Here is a 7,927-nt window from a genome sequence, read left to right as displayed (position 1 = left end):
CATCAAAGGAGCACTCGGAGCCTGACGAGTGCCATTTTTGCAGGGTGTCATTTTTTCACTGGTGGAAGAGTACTCAGATTTTCTACTTAAGTACAAATACTACATTTTAAAGTACCTTGTTATAATTAAAAGTCATGCATTGAACTTCTTACCTAAGTAAAAGTACTCGCGTAATGGCCCATTTTAGAATCGTTTACAAGCTGAATATTGAATTACTGGGTTACTATTATGATTATTGATGTGTTTTTATCACAGTGAGCTAATTTAAAGTGGACCTATTATGCTATATTGGGAACATATATTGTAGGGCCATACCTATACAAAACATGTCAGTGACGTTTTTTGCTTAAAATACCAAACAGATAACAACAACAACAACAACAAACAAACAAACAGACAAACAGCAATGGGTGAGCCATGCCTCATATTGCTCATACCCCTCTTTTGCAGCCCTGTTATGCCCCTTTAACACCAACTCGATTCCTGTTCTAGCTCCGTGCTAGAGCTTTTCTGGTTCGGAACCGGTTTTTCTTTTCAGCCCCCGTCATGTTCACACCGCCCAGAGCCCGACTGGTGCTGCCGCTGCTGCGTCATGACGTCACCGTTTACATCGCTGATTTTCTCCCCAACGGCGTCGGGTCGATGATCGTGTTGCTTTTAATCATACGAAGCCAGATTAAATTAAATCTCCAACCTTATACTTTTCTCCAGAGTGCGTGGTTTGTTTTTTATTAATGTATTTCAGCGGCATTTACCGACCGCTGCAGTGCTGCCCGCGGTTTGGCATCACAACGCTGTTATGAAAGTTTCTCTGGTATTAAATGGGTGATGTTAGCATAGCAACCGAAGCTAAACTGACTATAACTTGACTACTTGTTGCTATCCTATTGTGGCATAAGCTGGCACATTTTACCGCCGTATTTTTTAATATGATTCTACTTGTGATAGTCGGACATGAGTCATGACAACCTGTGCAGCCCATGTATTGATTCCATTCGATAGCTGCTATAATACAAAACAAAACGTCTGCCTGCTCTCCACAATGATCAACGCAGCGAACTGATGGTTTAAGTAAGGTACAAATAAACAGAATCACACTAAGCCTGCTTAGTCTTGCCTGACTTTATAAAGTGTGTTTTTTTTTAATACGTGTGTGGTTGCGTTCTAGTCACTTTGGTCAGCGCTACTGCTTGTTACAACTTTCATTTGCCGTACACGCCATAAACTGTTATTGCTCAGGTTGATCCCGCCCCCGCCTCCGACGTAAGCGGTTCTTGCTTCTAGAACGACAACTTTTTGGTGCTTGAAAAGGAAAAAACGGTGCTTTTCAGGCTCTAGCTCCGAACCGGCCCTGGAACCACGTTGGTGTGAAAGCCCCATTAGATAAATGCGGATTTTGGGTCCTTAGCTTGAAAAAAAAAACAGAAGGCGGAGCTAATGTCTGATCAGAATTCTACCGGAGATAAAGTTAAATTCTGCTGTGATAAAACGCCATCCTGTTCTAAACCACATCAAGGATTATTTCTGAAACAGTATGGAGCTCAAATGCTTTTTCTCTTGCGGGTTTATCACAAGGGTTAGTGCTAGATCGTATACCTCTTGGGTTTTATGCGGCGGAAGTGACGTAATAGTGGTTGTGGATGAGACGGCAACTTTTGTTGCGCTCGCGCTCCAACAGACAGACAAGTCTGTCAAGGATGCCAAAGCGCAACAAACAGGATGCTTTCACGTAAAATATTTCAAACACTGAAGGATTTCGAGGAAGCGTTAGCAGACGTAGGAAGAAACAACGATCACAAAGTATATTGTGTACAAAAAGGAACAGGTTTTCGGGGAAAATAGTAAGTTTGTAAGGTTAGATCAGAAAGTAGCCTACATTGTATCAGTAATCAAATAAGTATAAATATAATAATGTATAAGTATATATGTATATAAGCAGCTAAGTAGTATAAGGGGCTCACAGAACGGCCGGTCGTCAGCGGGGCCGGTGCCGGCCGGCTCGGTTCGAGCCGTTAATTTATTCATCTTTTAAACGGCTGACAGAGCTGACATTTTCCCCGCAGCGAGGCTCCCCCGCCCTCCTGTTGACAGTACACGAGCGTTCACACCACTAAAATGTTTATTTTGGTGTTCTGTGTTGTAATGCCTACAACAACTGAATTATAGGTTGGTAGTTTCAGCTTTCTACTCAACCCATAGATTGATAAAAGCGAAAAATACGTGAAACTTTACTGTACATTCAGCAACAGGTTGAATTATCAGGCGTAAAGTTACTTAAGACATTTCAAATTCCGAGTGTCTTTCCAAATCTAAACTGACCAGTGTTAATGTATATTTTATGGATAAAATATGTATTTTTGTCACAAATGTTTCAATACAGACGTGCAACCTTCACCAGAGAAAAAGATATACTGGCAGTTGAAATGTGTACCATATGATGGGGTGCCATTCCAACTCGTGGGCACCAAGATATATGGATGCCACCAGGACAGGTGTACTCGGCAAAAGTACCATGCACAAAAAGAGAAACAAGCGGTATATTTATGAATTGCCATGCATTAACAACTTTAAATAATTGGTAAAGGAAAATTAAATTAAATTAAACTATTCGTAATATGACATGCATTATAGCATTCTATGACACATAACTACTACTAATTACAGACACATGCATTTCCTAACATTCGGTCTATACAGTGGGGCAAAAAAGTATTTAGTCAGCCACCAATTGTGCAAGTTCTCCCACTTAAAAAGATGGGAGAGGCCTGTAATTTTCATCCTACACTGAACAAAAATATAAATGCAACACTTTTGTTTTTGCTCCCATTTTTCATGAGATGAACTCAAAGATCTAAAACATTTTCTATATACACAAAATAACCATTTCTCTCAGGAATATCTTATCAAGAACGAAGGAGGGAATACGTGAATCCAAAAATGACCAGATCAATCTGCAGGTAATGCACTGAGAGTAGAATAGTATTAATATTATTCTAGCCATGCACATTTTTGTGGGTGGTTAATGCACAACTTACAGTTTGTGACTTCACCAAGCATGATCAGTTTTTTACATGATACATTGTCCTCTGAATGCAGGTGTAAGTAAGCAAATCAAAGTAGCAGTATTTGGTTCATATGCAAGGTATGACCATTTTTCAAAATGCAACTAAAACTTCAAAACTGTTTTTGCCCTGATATGACAACAAATGTTCCTGATGTTTGGGTTATGAGGCTACATGATGATAATGTCCAGTTACACTTTCATTCACAGCTTCTGACCCCCAGATGGTTAGTTGATGACTGCAACATCAAGTACAGGCCAAGCCAGCTACAGGAGGACGGAACTGTCACAAAGCTGCTGTTTTGTTACCAGACAGCGAAGGCTTCTCCACCTGTATGGACAATAGATGTGCCTGCTTGATGCTACTTACCGGACGTGTCGTTACTCTGTTCCCCTCTTCTTCCTATGTGTTGTTTAGAGTAGGCGAGGTCCTGATAATTTATTCCGGTAAATTATTCTGACCTACTAATTGACCTGACCGAAGTTATTGAGTCTATGTAAGTTTACTGCTTGGCTCAGATCCAACAACGTCAGCAAGATCTCACCTCTATTAACTCCCCGAAGAACCAGGTTCAATTAACTGCTGTTTCAATTCAGACAACTCTCTTTAATCTGTTTAAGGGATCCCGAAGGATTTTGATATCAGTAAATGAGGTGTGTTCCTACCTAAGTGTGAGTGGCAGGGTGCAGTTTTACCTTTGAAGCAGGGGAGGAGAGCACAGGTGTCTTTTAAGTTATCCCAGTCCAAAAGGTAGGATCAGTTTATTTGAAGAAAAATAGGTCCAAACTAATACAGGGTTTTTACCTTCTCTCTTTACAACATTATAATCATACTAAAAAAAAATGATGCTGTGATCATGTTCAAATATGAAACTTTAATTCACAGTCTTTCATTTATTACCAAAATGTTTAACTTCAACTGCCCAATTCAGTTGTGACCTTTTAAAATCTCCCGATAGAATTAAGAGGCATTTCCTCATAAAAAGACCGGTGACAATAAAAATCTGAATTCAAACTTTCATTTTCACCCAATCAATTCACATCAATTTCATACCTTTTTTCCGACACAGACGGCGGGTACTAACATTCAAAAACACACACCTATCTCCCGCAGGTATTTGGAGGAAGATCCTCACGGTGGCGGTTACTAATCACAAACACACTCCTATCCGACACAGATGGCGGGTACTAACATCCACAAACACATACCTATCTCCCGCAGGTATTCGGAAGAAGATCCTCACGGTGGCGGTTACTAATACTCACAGACACATCTCCCATCAAATCATTCCACTCAGCATTCCAACCAAGAAATTCACTCAGCATTCAAAGAAATTCACTCAGCATTCAAAGAAATCCACTCAGCATTTCAACCAACAAATTCAAGAGATATTTACCAAGTTTGAGAGAACTTTTACCGAGAGCTATTTACCCAGCTCTGAAGGACAGAGCCTACCGGGAGAGAGTATACCAGGGGAAACCCCCCTCTCTCTCGCTCTCAAAAAACCAGTCTCTTTATGCTCAAAAAACCGGATCGAAACCCCAAAAAAAACACCTCCTCTATTCCCAACCAAAAAATAGGTCCAAACTAATACAGGGTTTTTACCTTTTAACACATTATAATCATACGCAACATATCATGCTGGGTTTATATTTGTATCTAAAACCTTAATTCATATTTCTCATCTATCCAAGATCTAAATAAAGCCATTAGTTATAAAATTCCTTTACGTACTAATAACGCCTTCCAGGTAGATCTAAATAAAGCTATTAGGTCTAAGATTCCCGTACGTACTAATAACGCCTTCCAGGATAGATCTAAATAGAGTCATTAGGTCTAAGATTCCTGTACGTACTAATAACGCCTTCCAGGATAGATCTAAATAGAGCTATTAGGTCTAAGATTCCCGTACGTACTAATAACGCCTTCCAGGATAGATCTAAATAGAGTCATTAGGTCTAAGATTCCTGTAAGTACTAATAACGCCTTCCAGGATAGATCTAAATAGAGCTATTAGGTCTAAGATTCCCGTACGTACTAATAACGCCTTCCAGGATAACCTTACCGAGAGCCATTTACCCAGCCCTGAGGGCCAGAGCTCACCGGGAGAGAGTATACCAGGGGTTTCCCCCTCTCTCTCTCGCTCTCTCAAAAAAACAGTTTCTTTATGCTCAAAAAACCGGATCGAAACCCCAAAAAAAACACCTCCTCTATTCCCAACCAACATCTTCTATTGGCTATGGCATAATACACACCATGTTTGTGTAAAAAAAAGCTAAAACATGACTAGACATTTTCTATGGCTATGACATAACCACCTTTTTGAGGCCTCAATGTGTTTCTCCTTAAGTCAGGAGCCCCCCTCCCTGTGCACCCTTGTGAGAGGAGAGGGAAAAAACCATAGATATATATAAACACTAGATGACACACCCGCGCTGCTGGCCAATGGAGACCGACGTTGCCACTTGGCCGCCATCTTGCTACAGGCAGTTCTCTCATTCATAACATTATGGTTTACTATTTAAATAACCATAGCTTGCTCAATTTTCAACCAATTTTCAAACGGTTTGGTTTTTTATAAACATCAAAGATGTAGTTATGATACTGCATACTTATAATCATGAAAATAACATTAATCAGATAAAGCAATAGCTATACACACACACACACAAGGTATTTATATTAAATATTTGCCGGTGTATATATTTCCATTTATTTTATTATATTGTTAATATTTAAAATAAATTATAAAATTCAAATACATTTATATTTTATATATAAAAATCGGTCTCATGTTACCACTCTGTAAGCCAAGAGTTGTTAATTTAGCAATGCCTTAGCTTGAAGAACAGGGACACAACTAATGACAATAGCATATGTTGGTATATTATTTAGATATTCACACCTTTATCAGAAGAACCAAACCAACATAAAATGTGCTCACAGACAGGCCAGTTCTGTCTAATTTATCACAATTATTTTTGACACGAGATCTTCATATCATCCTAGTTTTGTATTTAGTTTCTAGATTTGTAAACAAATCCAGAACCTTTGAAATATGTTATTGAAAAAAGACCAAGAATAATATAAACTGTACCATGTGTCCTTTTGTGTCCTTCTGTAGTCCATTTGTGGTTTGTCTTGTCTCACCCCGGCTGATATATCACAAAATCCACTGTTTAAATTGTTCCCTATATTGCCCCTATGCCCCTGTAAGGTGTCCTTGGGTGTTATGAAAGGCGGCCCCCCAAAATAAATGTATTATTATTATTATTAAGAAGATCAACTTGGTGTGGTGTGGAGGGGATGTAGGAAGCAGGAGCAGGTGGGGAGAGATGGGGCTTCAAGGTTCAAGGTTATTTGTTTTAAATGTGTCTTGGAGATAAGGACCAGCTGCACACAATAAAATACAGTATAACACAAAACCAATAAGACACACGGTGGCACATGGCACACCAACAATCAATCATCGTCCAGCCTCAGCTTTGGTATTCTTTCACAACCATGTTATGGGTTTATTAGACTGAGCAAACATAAACATATGTGGGGAACATAGTGCTGCGTCTCATGGAACCTGAAGATGTCCCTTCTTAGGGCGAGTTCCCACTGCCTCCTCCTCTCTTCGGTTTTGGGAAACCTTAAAAACATGAGAAAGGTAGCCAGATATATAAATTATTGTCAACATTTTCCTCCCTTCTTTCCTTTAACATTAAGGGTAAGGACAAAAATACACACCGAAATTATCATATTTGTGGCATGTATGTATAGCCTACTTTAAGAATAAGACAACCACACTAAGAGTAATCAAAAAGGTGTCCAAAAGAAACATTCAATAATTGTGTAAAGAAATGGTAACAACATATTCTAAAGAGGCTGGGTCAACAACAATCTTGCAATACTATTATCTCACATAGCCCCACTGATCCTGTGTAGCAGGACTTGTAATGTACATACATCCACTAAGTAATTAACGATTATCCTAATTTTAGTCATAATATTGTCATATCTTACACGTGAAAGGTGATCCCACGGGTTCTTGTTTGCAGACTGCGGTGATTAGAGCAGCCGTAGGCTGCACAAAAGTCCGGCATAGTCAGGTACTTCTGTAAACACAAAGCCAGCAAATTCCTGTATCATAATGCAAGATGTTTTTAACAAGCCAAACCACTTGGAAGAAATCATGTGTAACTTAAGTTATGTTGAAAAGAAAGAGCAGTTCTGCCTCTCCCACTGGTGTAAAGTTGCTGGGTCAACTTTGTAATACTAGGTCTCACTCACAGCCTCTTGTTATTAGCCAGCTAATAAATACATTACATTACATTACATTGCATTTAGCTGACGCTTTTATCCAAAGCGACTTACAATAAGTACATTCGACCAGGAAGACACAACCTTGAAGAAAACAGAATCATATAAGTACATCAGGTTTCATAGAGCCAAACATTTCAAGTGCTACTCAACTGGCTTTAGGTAAGCCAGTCCTTTATTAGTATAAAAGTGCTTCGTTAATAGTTCTAACGCTCGAAGTGGAGTCGAAAGAGATGAGTTTTCAGTTTGCGCCGGAAGATGTGCAAGCTATCTGCCGTCCTGATGTCAATGGGGAGCTCATTCCACCATCTTGGAGCCAGGACAGCAAACCCACGTGTTTTCGCCGATGGGAACTTGGGTCCCCCTCGCAGCGAGGGCGCAACGAGTCGTTTGGCTGATGCAGAGCGTAGTGCACGCGCTGGGGTGTACGGTTTAACCATGTCCTGGATGTAGGAAGGGCCAGATTCATTCGCAGCATGGTAAGCAAGTACCAGTGTCTTGAAGTGGATTCTAGCAGTTACCGGAAGCCAGTGAAGGGAGCGGAGGAGCGGAGTGGT

At 39.9% G+C, this 7,927-nt stretch overlaps 1 long non-coding RNA gene across 1 annotated transcript; it reads right to left on the bottom strand.

Annotated features, from left to right (window-relative positions):
• Positions 1-6,546: 6,546 nt before the first annotated feature.
• LOC117539458 lies at positions 6,547-7,131 on the bottom strand. Its single transcript, XR_004567998.1, has 2 exons — positions 7,074-7,131; positions 6,547-6,699 (listed from the first exon to the last, which is right to left on the bottom strand). It is a non-coding gene; the product is annotated as an uncharacterized LOC117539458 (long non-coding RNA).
• Positions 7,132-7,927: the final 796 nt, after the last annotated feature.

Source organism: Gymnodraco acuticeps, unplaced genomic scaffold (genome assembly GCF_902827175.1).
Source record: "Gymnodraco acuticeps unplaced genomic scaffold, fGymAcu1.1, whole genome shotgun sequence".
NCBI lineage: Eukaryota > Metazoa > Chordata > Actinopteri > Perciformes > Bathydraconidae > Gymnodraco > Gymnodraco acuticeps.
The sequence above is the reverse complement of the archived record's forward strand: the minus strand, read 5'-3'. Positions and strand labels throughout refer to the sequence as shown.